Source organism: Ovis canadensis, chromosome 5, assembly GCF_042477335.2.
Source record: "Ovis canadensis isolate MfBH-ARS-UI-01 breed Bighorn chromosome 5, ARS-UI_OviCan_v2, whole genome shotgun sequence".
In the NCBI taxonomy this organism is placed as follows: domain Eukaryota; kingdom Metazoa; phylum Chordata; class Mammalia; order Artiodactyla; family Bovidae; genus Ovis; species Ovis canadensis.
This window is the reverse complement of record NC_091249.1, coordinates 61233188-61247133: the sequence shown is the minus strand read 5'-3', so window position 1 is coordinate 61247133 and position 13946 is coordinate 61233188. Positions and strand designations below refer to the sequence as shown.

General features: G+C 47.1%; 1 protein-coding gene across 1 annotated transcript in view; it reads left to right on the top strand.

Moving 5' to 3' along the window:
- Nucleotides 1–13946, top strand: part of SPOCK1 (SPARC (osteonectin), cwcv and kazal like domains proteoglycan 1) — a 591932-nt gene that overhangs the window by 385424 nt on the left and 192562 nt on the right. The window lies entirely within an intron of this gene.

The window sequence follows — 13946 nt, the reverse complement described above, 5'->3', positions numbered from 1 at the left end:
CACATCCATACATGACCACTGGAAAAACCATAGCCTTGACTAGACAGACCATAGTCGGCAAAGTAATGTCTCTGCTTTTGAATATGCTGTCTAGGTTGGTCATAACTTTTCTTCCAAGGAGTAAGTGTCTTTTAATTTCATGGCTGCAGTTACCATCTGCAGTGATTTTGGAGCCCCAAAAAATAAAGTCTGACACTGTTTCCACTGTTTCTCCATCTATTTCCCCTGGAGTGATGGGACCGGATGCCATGATCTTCATTTTCTGAATGTTGAGCTTTAAGCCAACTTTTTCACTCTTCTCTTTTACTTTCATCAAGAGGCTTTTTAGTTCCTCTTCACTTTCTGCCATAAAGGTGGTGTCATCTGCATATCTGAGGTTAGTGATATTTCTCCCAGCAATCTTGATTCCAGCTTGTGTTTCTTCCAGTCCAGCGTTTCTCATGATGTACTCTGCATAGAAGTTAAATAAGCAGGGTGACAATATACAGCCTTGACGTACTCCTTTTCCTATTTGGAACCAGTCTGTTGTTCCATGTCCAGTTCTAACTGTTGCTTCCTGGCCTGCATACAGATTTCTCAAGAGGCAGGTTAGGTGGTCTGGTATTCCCATCTCTTTCAGAATTTTCCACAGTTTATTGTGAGCCACACAGTCAAAGGCTTTGGCATACCCAAGTTCATATTCATTGCATCGGTGATGCTGTCCAGCCATCTCATCCTCTGATGCCCTCTTCTCCTTCTGTGCTCAATCTTTCCCAGCATCAGGGACTTTTCCAGTGAATTGTCTGTTTGCATCAGATGACCAAAATACTGGAGCTTAGGTTTTTACAAATGAGCCTTTGAATTCAGGCTACTTCTGCCTTCAGTCCTGCAGAAATACTTGAAGTAAGGGCATACACATGCACGCACGCACACACCCAACAGGCTTTCTTCAAGAATGGGGTTGGATGGGAGAGGGTGGGAGAAAGGTGATTTCAGTGCCATTCCCACGCTTGTCCCTGTATTGACTCTGTAGTGGAGAGGTGCAGCAAGAGGCAGTGGAGTTACACACGCTTAGGAATTATCACTTGAGTTTGGCAGCTTTCTCAGCCACTTACCTGCACTGCACCATAAACTGAGGCAAAGAAGAGTAGCCTTTCCGATAAATCTGCCTTGTTGTAACATTTGCCCTTTGGTTAGTTCCAGTTTGACTCTGGGACCATGCAGAGTGAGTGCTATCCCATCTCTTGGTTCTTGAAGTCTGAGCAATGCTTGCCCCTGTGGCTGCTCCTTTGGGGACATGCTTTCGGTTCTCTCAGTTCCTAAGAACATGTGTGCGGAGCTCCCATGTGCTGGCAGGCAGTCCAGTGAAGCGGCGCTTGGGAGTGGTCTGATAGCACAGGGCCCTGCAAACCCAGCACCTGCAGCCGCGGACCTGGCCTCTGTGATCACCTAACAGTAGTCAAGTTTTGTCTCCATAAGACTGGGATTCAAGGTATTATAATGTACTTTGCTCTTCCCCAGTGTTCTCACTGGAATTAAAGCCAGATCTCACTCCTGAACCCTATCTAGCATATGCCAGGCATTATGCTCAGGACCTGTAGCCTTGAATTCCTCCAGTGATTTTTTTCAAGTTGGTGCTTATTTTTGTCTTCATTCTAAAAATGAGAGAACTGAGGTAGAGAGAGGAGTTGGTCATTTGCTTGTATAGTTAGTAAGTGGCAGCTGTGTCGAGGGCTGTCGAGCTCCAAAGCTTATGTTTTTCATCAGTACCATGCCCTGGCCACATCATTTGATCTGTTTTGTCTATCCACTCATTCCTTGTCATTTAACAAAACGGTATTAGGTACCTACTATGTGCCAGGCCTGCGTTAGGCCTTGAGGCTCCAGAGGTAAACAACAGACCCTACTTCTCCTCTCAAGGAAAATTTAGATCACTGCATGCAGAGTGCGATGTGAAAAACAATGAATTTTTGTTATTGTTGTTCTTCAAAAGTCCTTCTAAGGCATATATACCGTGAGAAAGCTCTCCTAGATTCTCCTGCCACACAAGACTTCTTCATTCTCTGAAGGACAATGTGGTCTCTTTGGCTGCAAATACCAAATACTCCTTGGAATAGTGTTGTGTTGATCAACCATCTAGTTTTGTGTGTGTGTGTGTGTGTGTGTGTGTGTGTGATATGGACAGTCCATTTCCTGTTTCCTCCTGGAATATTGCCATGTCTGTAAATCCCAAACAAGAGAGTTTTAGTTGTAAGCTCAAATCTGTTTGAGACACAGGCAGCAACCTCACTGGTGTTCAGGCATATCTAGGCATATTCAGATGTTTTTCTGGGCATGCCGTGTTTCTGTTTGGAAATACCACCACTTTTTTGCTTGTGTTGAAAGTGTTATCCTCATCTCTGGCGTCTCCTGGTGGCTACAGAGTTCAGTGGCTAAGAGCATAGATTTGAGAATGAGACCATTCTAGGCTCCATTCCCAGGTTGGCTACCTTCTAGCTGTGTGACCTTGGCAAGTTACTCGACCTTTCTGAATCTGGGTTCTCTCCACTCTAACATGGGTTTAAAGAAAGTATTTACCCGCTTCCTCTTTCCCATTTGCTGGGATATGTCCTTTAGTGATTCTTGCAGAGAGGGTTTCTGGGTGGTAAGGTTTACTAATCCTTGCATAGCACGTTTTGTGTGTATTTTTTGGTGAGAGGTCAGAAAGACGGAGGGACATAGTTTAGTGTCACACAAGGACAACTAGTTTTACGACGACTACAACAGTTATGGTACTAGATATTACTATTGTCTCATCCATTCTGGTAGGCCAGCCAGAAAACCCCTCACCTGCATGCTCCTGAGAATAAGTAGCTCACTCCAGGGGCCCTGCCCACTGTCTTGTTCTGGCCTTTGGATTTCCTGCCCGTGGAAGCCTGCTGCCTGCTTTGTGATTCAGGGCAGGTGAGGAGTTGGACAAAAACTGCATTTCTGATGATAGGTATCATTCATTGACTGGAAAAACAGCCCAGAGAGGAGGCTTTGACAGAGGGCCATGCCCATGTCCTCCTCAGGAGTGGAGAGGTGGCCTGTGTCCAGGGGGAGCTCTGTGGTGGTATTCTCTGCGGTTGTGCCTGCCTCCCCTCCCCTTTGGAGGCTGAATTACCCAGCCCTTATCAGCTCAGTACACACCTCTTCTTGGGTCTTGGACATCTTCCCGGATGAAACATCTGTCCTTCCACATTATACTTCAGGGATCCCCTCTGACCAGGGAGGCCGTGTTGACAACTCTTATTTATTCATCAATCAGGGAAGTCATCTTTCTCTCTGAAACATCTGTAGGCAATCCCATGAGGCAGTCTGGCCTCTGCAGCAGCTCAAGGGGTAAATCCCACCTGCCAGACAGTCAGGACCGTGCACACATGGAGAGGCGGCTGGTCGGCCTGGGGCTGCTTGGGAGGCTGCGGACTTGGGCTGTCTTTGCAAGCAAGTTGAGATGAGCGGACTATAAGCATATCCACAAGAGAAATTCATTAGCTTTCTTTGCGCTTGGAGACAAGTGAGTGGAGAAGCGGTTTGACACACACATATGTGACCACCTGGTGTCAGGGTGGCTAGACTAGCAATTTCAGTGCAGACCCTCCCCCAGTATTAGAATGGTATTGGGCTTGTGGTTGGTTTCATTGAGAGACTTCAGCTAAACTCAGATTCTCTTTGGAAATTCTGTGTTTTATCTCTTTCTGCTGTTGAGCTGTATTGAGTAGGGTGGGGAGAGGGTTAATTCTTGGTAGCATGTTCATCTTTTAGGTGCTCTAAGAGGGCTATCGATGCACTTAGGAGCAGTGTGAAGGAAACCTGCGGTCATGAAAGCTTCTCTTAGGTGACTTTTTCTTAACATTCTAATTTATTTTTTATACTATAGTAATTGAGGCTCATTATGGAAAACACTGAAAAGTATAGACAAAAAGAAACAGGAAACAAGCCATGGTCATAGAATCTAAAAATAGTAATTAAAATATTCCAGCACATCGCCTTCCATTCTTTCCTCTACTTTTGTCCATTGATTTGTTTTTGTCAAAACTCGCTTATTGAGTGGTGTTTATCCTGTATATAACAATTTGTATTGGGTTCTCTTCAATTGATATTTACAAATAAGTATTTTATGATACCGCAGCACTTTATCGATATAAATCTTAGTGATTATATAATGTACAATACTAAAAATAACTTGAAATGGATCATAGACCTAAGTATAAGAGCTGAGATGATAAAGCTTTTAGAAGGAAGCAAGAGTAGTAACCTTGGGATTGATAAAGATTTCTTAAACAGAGCCCAAAGAAACCATGAACTATAAATGCCAGGAAAAAAAAAGAAGAAAATCACCAAATTGGATTTCATCAAAAGTAAAAACTTTGATCTTCAAAAGACACTGTTAGGCTAATAAAAGGACAAGCCACACTGGGAGAAAATATTTGCAAAACATATGTCCAACAAAAGATTTGTTTCTAGAATATGTAATGAAAGCATATGTCCATGTAAAGACTGACTCACAAGTGTTCATAGCAGCTTTACTTGTAATAGCTGAAAGCTGGAAACAGCCCAAACATTCATCAACAGGTGAACAGATAACAAGCTGAGGTATATTCATTTCAATGGAGTAATACTCAACAATGAAAAAAACAATAAACTATTGATACATGCTACAGCAGAGATGACTCTCCTAATAATTCTGCTGAGTGACAGATGACAAAAAATATGAATTGTATGATTTATGTTTATATGGCATTGTGGTGGATATAAGCTAACCATTGGTGACAGCAGGTCATGGTTTGTTTCGGGAAGTAGGTCACTGGGGTGCCTGAGCATTCTTTAATGTTTGATACTGCAAAATGGACCTTGGGGAAACAGTTCAGTCAAATTCTGGTCTTAGGTACTGAAGATCCTAGCGGCAAATCAGTTTAAGGAAGAAGAGTTTTTAGTACAGCAGTGTGTTACTCTTTCTAACTTAAGTTTTAAAAATATTCTTCAGTTCTTCTTAAAGAGAATACCCTCTTAGGGTGTGATTGATGAAAAAAATGGACAGAAAGTCATACCACCTGCAGAGGGATCTGCTCTCAGGAATTCACTGCCAGTGGGATGGTTCATTCTGATTTATTGTTCTGGGTGGGCGAGAGATGGGGAGGGCTTCTCCCTACAGAGCGCTGAACATTGATTTTGCCTCTCTGTTGCCATTGATTTTCATTTGGAGAATGGAAAATTGGAGCATTTGTTTTAAGTCTTCCAGACAAGCTGCATTCTCAAATTCTGCACGTGCATCGTGAATGACAGGGAAAGATGTCAGGGTGGGACTCTCGATGTCTGAGTGTACCCTTGGAAGCCTTCTGGGAGCAGTGGGAACTAATCTGTTTTTAAGTAAGGAGCCAACAGCTGGTCTTCCCAGTGGGCCAGGCCCCTCTAACGTAATAGCTCTTTATCTCTACTTCCTAATTATCTGGAATAACAACGAATTCTCGGCATCAGTGAAGAATTCAGATCCAGTTGAGGCTGGCAGTGCAGTGGACCAATCTGAGAGCTCTCTGTCTTTTATGTGAACTTGAAAAGCAGAATCAAAGTGTCTGAGGTCAGAGAGAAGTACATCACAGGATGTGCCTCAAATACCAAGCTCTCAGAGGATATTTGAAAGGATGACAGTTATTTCATCTCAGTTTTGTTTTACAGCAAAGCACTGCCTCTTGCTACAGGGCCTTTGAACGGGTTGATTATACACACACGTGTCTGTCTTAGTTTGGGAGACACACAGCCACGTGGAAAGGCGGGTGATTCCTAGGTACCTGGATGGCTTTCTGGTGCTTCACAATTCCAGGCATTGTTTCCAGTTAACCAAAGTGGAATAATGCCCACATTCCTTACTATAATTTTGTATGAATGCCACTCATACCCTTTCTCCAAGGGGCCTAGGAATTGCCTTGTGGTCTATGCTAGCCTCGAGGGATCTTTGTTTGCCATGTTGTCTAGGTAGGGTGCTAATGAGGGCTTGATGCTGTTTCTAGGCTATTTGTAGAAACATGCAATGGAGTTTCGAGTGTGGGCCCACTTCTGAATCAGTCACCTTTCTAAACAAAAACCCCACTGCTGTGGTCCTTTGTTTTGCAAATACCTTCCCGAGGGTGCTGAAGAAAACAGAGAGAGAATGGTTGGTTCCAGAGCTGCCACTTGCTGGCCACCTACTGTTAACCGACCAGGGTTCTTGGCCTTCCCCCAGTCAATAGAAATTGGCTAGAGGCCAGACAAGAAACTCAGGCAAGGCTTTACTGGGGCCCCTACTGTAGCAGAAGGGAGTGAGAATAAAAGCCAGTTTCCCTTGCTTGTTCCTTATGTGGAATGAGGGTGGAGGTGTGTGCAGGGCACAGGGTAGAGGGCTGGCTGGGGCGGTGTGCCCCGCCCTTGGGTAGAGGGCTGGCTGGGGTGGTGTGCCCCGCCCTTGGGTAGAGGGCTGGCTGGGGTGGTGTGCCCCGCCCTTGGGTAGAGGGCTGGCTGGGGCGGTGTGCCCCGCCCTTGGGTAGAGGGCTGGCTGGGGTGGTGTGCCCCGCCCTTGGGTAGAGGGCTGGCTGGGGTGGTGTGCCCCGCCCTTGGGTAGTTGTGTGCAGGGCGCATGTGTAGTACCCTGCTTTCACTGCCAACACCCTGTTTTTGCTCCAGGCACTTCAAAAGTGGCAGTTGGGTGTTTTGGTCTCTTGGTATCTTTTGCGTCTAGAATGTGCCCCAGCTGCACATGCCCAGGGTTACTTTTAGTCCCTGCAGTTTCTTTGTGTTTCATTGCTGGAGGAGAGATGTGTCCAGCTGCAAGCACTGCAGCAAGAGTCCCGGTCCCAGCCCTTCTCACTACTGTGTTCAGCTCGCTGAGCAGAGGCGCCCTTACGGATTTCCCAAAGGGGTCTGTCAGTCTCTATTATGATCCCCATTTTACAGATGGGATTATTGAGTTTCCGTCAGTAACTCCCTTGGTTGCACAGGGCCGTAAGGGACAGATTTGGAACCAGGATGGAGGGATACAGCCCCCTCTGCTGCGGAGCCACGGGTGCGAGCTCTCACTGGCTAGTTCACTCTTGCCTACAGTGCTGCAGCCCAGGAGTTGATCTGTTCCTAACCCTAGATTCCCTCCACACACATGCCTGGGAACTTCTCTCCTGACTCTTTCCCCTTATAGAAGGGTTGGCGGGGAGCTCGGCTATTAACCCCATTTCCTTCTTTCTATGCCAAAAGCAGTAATTCTGGATTTGTTTTTCCTCTCTGTGGTTTTTCCAAAAACAATCATTCAAACTATGTGTCACTTAAAAACAGAGATATGTAATTACTTTAAACCCAAGCTATTTTTTCAAAGGAAAGAAGTACCATATGCCTCCACCCCTGAGCTGCTTCTGAGGCCTTCACTAAGCAAGACTGAACAACTCATGCAAAGCCAGTTGGCTTCTCCCCACCTTTGCTTTCCTCTCTGAAGCAGAGGGTATTGATTAGATGAGCTTGAGAACCAAAGCAGCAGAGAGTCAAAAACAATTCATAATGGAGATAAGACTCATCGTGTGGAATCTATAGTCTCCTGGAGCCAGGAGAGGAGTGAGAGGCAGACCTTTACATTGGAAGGCAGACTCACTAGGCAAGTTTCATAAATACATTAAAAATACAGAAAAATCACATCTGCCAGGAAAATGTCCCAGACCCATATCTTGCCCTCTATGTTGCCTTGGTTTCCTTTCATCTTTTTTTTTTTTTTTTAAACCATACTGCCGGTGCCAAGGCAGAATTATGTCAGAAGACAGGGTGGATGAGGGCAGGGCTACTTGGTGAGGCCTCTCACTCAGTCTCATGGTCTCCTGCCTGACTGGGCAGTTTCTGGGTATAGCTCTCAGGGACTGGATCCTCTGCCGTGCGAGAATCCTCCCCAGCTCCCTCTGCCAGCCTGCCATCCCCACCTCCTGGCTGCATTGCTAGAGAAGGGCCTCCTGCTAGAGAGGGCAGTTCAGTTTCTAATGGATCCAAAGCAAAGGAGCCTTGTCTCTTCTCTCTGGCTCTCCCTTCTTTTTGAGCCTGATTCTATCTGGAGGAGATGGAGACTGTGTTATGGTGGAATTCTCTGAAGACATGCGTGCCCAGATGCAAGGCTGCTGGAGAGCTAGTGAGCCAAGCCTGTGTGGAGATGGGAGTGGCTGTCGGCAGGGACTGATGGAGCATGACTCTCTCATCCCTTCCCTGTCTCTATTGTTGTTTTGCAATCGATAAGTTGCGTCCGACTCTTTATGACCCCTTGGACTGTGGCAGGCCAGGCTTCCCTGTCCTTCACTATCTCCTGGAGTTTGCTCAAACTCATGTCCATTGAGTCAGTGATGCCATCCAATTATTTCATTCTGTGTCGTTCCCTTCTCCTCTTGTCCTCAGTCTTTCCCAGCATCAGAGTTTTTTTCTAGTGAGTTGGCTCTTTTCATCAGGTGGCTAAAGTATTAGAGCCTCAGCTTCAGCATCGGTCCTTCCAATGAATATTCAGGGTTGATTTCCTTTGGGATTCACTGGTTTGATCTCCTTGCTGTCCAGGGGACTCTCAAGGGTCTTCTCCAGCACCACAGTTCGAAAGCATCAGTTGTTCGGTGCTCAGCCTTCTTTATGATCCAACTCTCACATCCATACATGACTACTAGAAAAATCATAGCTTTGACTACACGGACCTTTTCAGCGAAGTAATGTCTCTGCTTTCTAATATGCTGTCTAGGTTTGTCATAGCCTTGTCAGAAAGCAGTAACCATACCTCCCTGCTCTGTGGCTCTGCCCCAGGTCACTGGGCTGCCGTTGCTGTGCTTCCTCTTACATATTAAGGAATGCATGGTGGCGGTTTAGTCACTAAGTCCTATAGAGTGACACATTTCGTGCATCACATTGAGATGGGTTAGGAAAAAGGAGGTTGAGGTGGGTGTGCCTACTTTGGAGAGGTCGTGGCGAGGCGTGATTTCCATCAGGGCTCAGGGTGTGCTGAGTGGCACACAGGTATGAGTTGTCATATTAGCCCTTAAACAAGAGGCAGCAGACAAGCTTAAGCCACCTGAGCCTCATGGCATGTGTGTGTCGCCTGCCCATTCTTGGCCACCTTCCAGGGTCTGGAGAGAGAGATGCCCTGTGTCCAGGGGAGCAAGGTCAGTGTGGCCTCAGGACACAACATCATCTTCTTTTACAGAATTGATCAGGTTGGTTTGCCCACTGTCACTTACTTCTGTTTTAAGTTTTTTAAACTTCTTTCCTTTTCCTTTGTTATTAATAAATCTACTGTGGCCTGCTTGCTCCTCTGCCGAAACTCATCAAGATCTCAACTCACAGGTTTCTAGTTTAGACATTGTATATCAGATTAATTCAACCAATGAACCATGAAAGACATTCTTTATGGATATCAGGCACCAGACTAGGACCCATCTGGGGCACTGACCGTGAGGGTTCTGGGGCCAGAAAATGGACTCGGGGAGATTTAGATGGGTGTCTGAGGCTATCTTTAGATGTACTCTTGTTTTAAATAGAATGTTCTCAAGCTAATGTCCTGTCTTTAATGTTCCTCACAGAGGGGATGGGCGGTCGGCAAGGCCTTCCATGCACAGAAGGACAGGAGAGATGAAAGTTAATTGGTTTGGGGACCTTGGTACCTTTCCAAGGCACACACTGAAGTGATGTTTTTCACGGGTACACATTGAAATGAATGTGGCTGTCTTACTGAGACGTGAAAGGCCCCTCTTCCAGCCTGTCTTGCCCATGGTCTTGCTGCAGCTGGGGTGCTGGGTGCCCTGCTTCCCGCTTGGCTGACTGGAGGGCGAGGCAGGAGGCTCTGGCTCAAACCTCATGGCTCTGAGGATCCCCAAGTGGAGGGCCAAGTGACAGGGCTCCCCTCTGGCCTGGAACTAGTGTCCTTCTCTTTTCAGGTACCAGTGAGGTATCTGTGAAGGTGATGGGGATGAAGGGCTTTTGGGCTTGAGTCCCCACTGTTGGCAGGACTGTCTCTCGGAAAGGGGCTTCTGCACACTGGCAGCGGTGTGCTGCTGCTGCTGTTCAGGCCCTCAGTCGTGTCCAATTCCTTGCGACCCTGTGGACGGTAGGCCGCCAGGCTCCTCTGTCCGTGGGATTTCCTAAGCAAGAGTACTGGAGTGGGTTGCCATTTTCTTCCCCAGGCAGTCTTCCCAACGCAGGGATTGAACCCACATCTCCTGCTTGGCAGGCGGTTTCTTTACCACTGAGCTGCCTGTGAAGACCCGGTGATGGTGGGTTAGAGGTCATTAATTCAGATTCCATGAAGTTGGAGTCTGTGATCATTTCTTTAACAAGTATTTATGGTGCTTTTCACTTGCCAGACTCTGTTTGGAATTCTGTGATGAATAGACACAGTCTCCCTTGTGGAGATTGAAGTCTACTGTAAAAGACAAGTATAAAGGAAGTATCATGTAAATTGTGCTCTGTATTAAGTAGGATAACAGCAGGGTACCATAAGAGAGAGTCACTTTAGGTTGGTTGAAGGGGATGAAAGGTGCAAGGTGCCAGATGGGGAGAAGGTAGAGGAATAAGAGGTCTTGGAGAGGGGAACAGCCTTTGCAAAGGCCTTGGCTCAGAGAAGGGGAAGGGCCTTGGTGTCCTAGAGGAAGTAAGAGGAGAGAGGTCTGGGCTGCAGAAAGGCAGTGACGGGGGGTGGGGGGGCGCGCGGCTGGCTATGAGCCCCTGGGGAGGGAGGCAGGGCCAGAGCGTACAGAGCTTTGAGGGCCATAGACAGGGTCGGCTTTCAGGCCAGGTGTGCAAAGAACTTTTATGTGGCTTTACACCAGAGAGGGACATAGTGTTGTAGCTTAGGATGGACTGAGTTTTAAAATTACTTTTTAATTATAGTTTATTGCAAAAGTTTTCAAGAAAGCATCAGAATAAAACAACAATTGTTTATGAATTGAAGATTTAAAAGAACCATTGTTAAAGATCTGGCAGAGTTTTTTTATAATTGACAAGAAAATGTGGACTGAATTTTCTTGAATTCTTATTCTTAAAGCCAGTTTGTGTGCTATATGAGAAGAGCTGAAAGACTCTAGGTGTGAGTGTGTTTGAGTGTGTGTGTGTGTTTGCTTCCCTCATTGGAGCTTGTAGCCTAGGGGAGTAGGAACACAGATGCATATAGTCTAGGCTAGCAGGTCAGAATCCTATAAACTAAAGTTAAAATTTCAAGAAGGGAGCAGCCACTTGCAGCTGCAGTTGGAGCTGGGCCAGGGGTAGAAGGCAGGGAAGGGGCAGCACGCACCAGTGGTATTTACCATTTTCCTAGGAGTTTAAGAGTGAGTGGAGACTCTAACTCACACACTTTGTGACTTGCTCAATCCTATACAGCCTTTATGTGGCAGAGATGGGCGACCAGGGCAAGGCTGCTTGAAGCTCATCTTCTGTATAAGGGCCTCTTAGACTTCTAGACACTTCCCTACATGCAATCTGCATTTTCTCATCAGAGGATGACTTTAAAATGATGCTGGAACATAGTAGGTGTTCAATGAGTTAGTTTCTCATCTGAGACTCCAGATGCTCAAGGACCCAGCAGGTGGGGTGACGATCCTTGCCAGGCTCATGTGGTTCACATCTGCCAAGGCCTTTCTGTTTGTCGTGTGGGGGTTGTGTCAGTTGTCATGGTGAGTGAGTACCCTGCCAGCAGAGTATGTCCCTTACCCCCACTCCACCCTGATCATGCTCATCCCACTTACTCATAATATATAGTTCCCTCTGGAGTGTAACTCCAGGTCTTCACACCCTGCAGGTATTCACAACATACTTCATGGATGAATGAATCAGTTAAGTCACAAAAGGAGCTGGAGGTGCAGGGCCAAGCTGATGGACTGACTTAGGAGCTCTGATGGGTCAGCCAACTTGCATAGTGATGCTGCAGGTGAGGGTTAGTAAGTAAGTAAGTGTTAGTCGCTCAGTCGTGCCCGACTCTTTGTGACCCCATGGACTACAGCCCACCAGGCTCCTCTCTCCGTGAGATTTTCTAGGCAAGGATACTGGAGTGGGTTGCCATTTCCTTCTCCAGGGGATCTTCCCAACCCAGGGATTGAACCCAGGCCTCCTGCCCTGCAGGGAGATTCTTTACCAACTGAGCTAGGGCTCTTCATATCATGAGGGCAAGAGTGTATCGTATTTCTGTTTATTTTCTGCATAGCACCTACCACATTCCTAGACACCCAGAAAATACTAAGAAGTGCCTGTGAAACCCCATGGGGAACCTGGAGGTAACCTGTATGTCACTGTGGTGTGGAAGCGGCCCTATTCTTGGGGGAGGCATCGTACCCTGACTCTGCTCCTTGCCCTGACTTTGTGGCTGGCAGCCTCCTTACAGCCCGCCCTCTCTCTGTGCTGTGTGACTAGATCTATCTGAAGCTCAACCGTCCTCTGGGGCCACAGACTTGGCCTTGTTGATGGTCAGATATCATCCATCTCATCCACCCCTTAGGTCCCTCAGAGCTGGAGGTCTGTGTTTGCTGAGGACTACAGAATGGCCTTTGGATCTACCTTCAGGAAGAAAAAAGGAGAAGGGCACCACTGGGGATGCACTCTGCCAGCCATCACAGGCCAAGCCTGAATAGCTTTCTGTGACTCCACTGTGGTTCTTGGTGACTGGCCTAAATTCACTGTCTTGCTTCATCCAGGATGCTTGCAGGCTCCAGAATCTCCTCTCTCTGAGGTCTGCCTCTGCTCCTTGGCCCTTGCGACTGGCCCTTCCTGTCCTTGAGAGTAAGTGAGGGGAGAAGTACTCCAGCCCAAGGTGCCTGCTCAGCCAGTCAGAAACTTGGGAAGACAGCAGGTAGCAGTCTTGAGGGTCCATCCTCTGTCCTGGGGAGAAGCCTGGTGCCAGGAGGCTTGGTCCACCTGGTGCCAGGGAGGGGGCTTGGTCCCCAGCTGCTGCTGTCTGCCCCCCGCGTGAGCTCACAGAGTGCCTGCAAACTGACTGGCACATACTGGGGTGACACTTGATTTCCTGCTCGTCTACTTACTCTCTAACTTCAGCAGTTTTTCCATGTGCCTTTTTTTTTTTTTACCTCATGTTATGGGGTGAAATTGGCTTGCTGCTTTTAATGGCTCTGCTGATTACCTGTGGACCTTTGGTGGTGAATCTAAGCACTTTACTCTGCAAATCTTGGTAGCTGTCTTCAGAACAGAGGGTTGGGATAATGGACCAATACTTCCCGCAGAGTGCAAATTGGTACAACATTTCCGGTGGGTATTTTGGCCTTATTGACCCCTTGGTTCCATTTTGGACACCCTATCTCATGTAAGCAAATACAGATACATGTATATATTCAAGGATGTTCAGTGTACTTGACTACAATATTAAAGAAATAGAAACAGCCTCCACATTATCCATCATATGTAAGAATGCTTACAGAAATCAGAGTGTGCCTTTTGTAGAATCCCCTTCCTCCAGATGACCTCTGCTTGAACTCTCGTGGTACTGGGAGCCTCCATCCCCAACCTTCTGAGATGGAACCTCTGTCCTCAGACAGTTCTCACTGTGTTAGATGTCTTCCTTGTATTGAGTCAGAGGTTTTCTGTTAGTAACCTCTATACATTGGTCCAGGTTCTACTCTGGAATAGCACTGGACACAGGGTTACTGCTCTCTGTGCTGATACATCCTTGAGCATCTTTTCTGTACGTGGGAGGAGGTGGGGACCTCAGTAAACATAGTCCAAAGTGGCCAGTGCTAAAGCGCTATGGGGCATGAACAACGGACTGGGAACAATGGCCATGGCACAGACGTGCTTGGGGGAAGGGAAGGAGCTGTTTGAGACATCTTCCAGGAGGGGGTGGCAGTGGAGCTGGTCCTTGGGGAAACGTGAGAGGAACCTGGAATGAGAAGGTGTTGAGAAAGCACAAGACCAAGAGAACTAGGCTCCATCCTTGGCCTCCCCACCCAGAAAATCCCCTACCAGTGAGAGCTGTT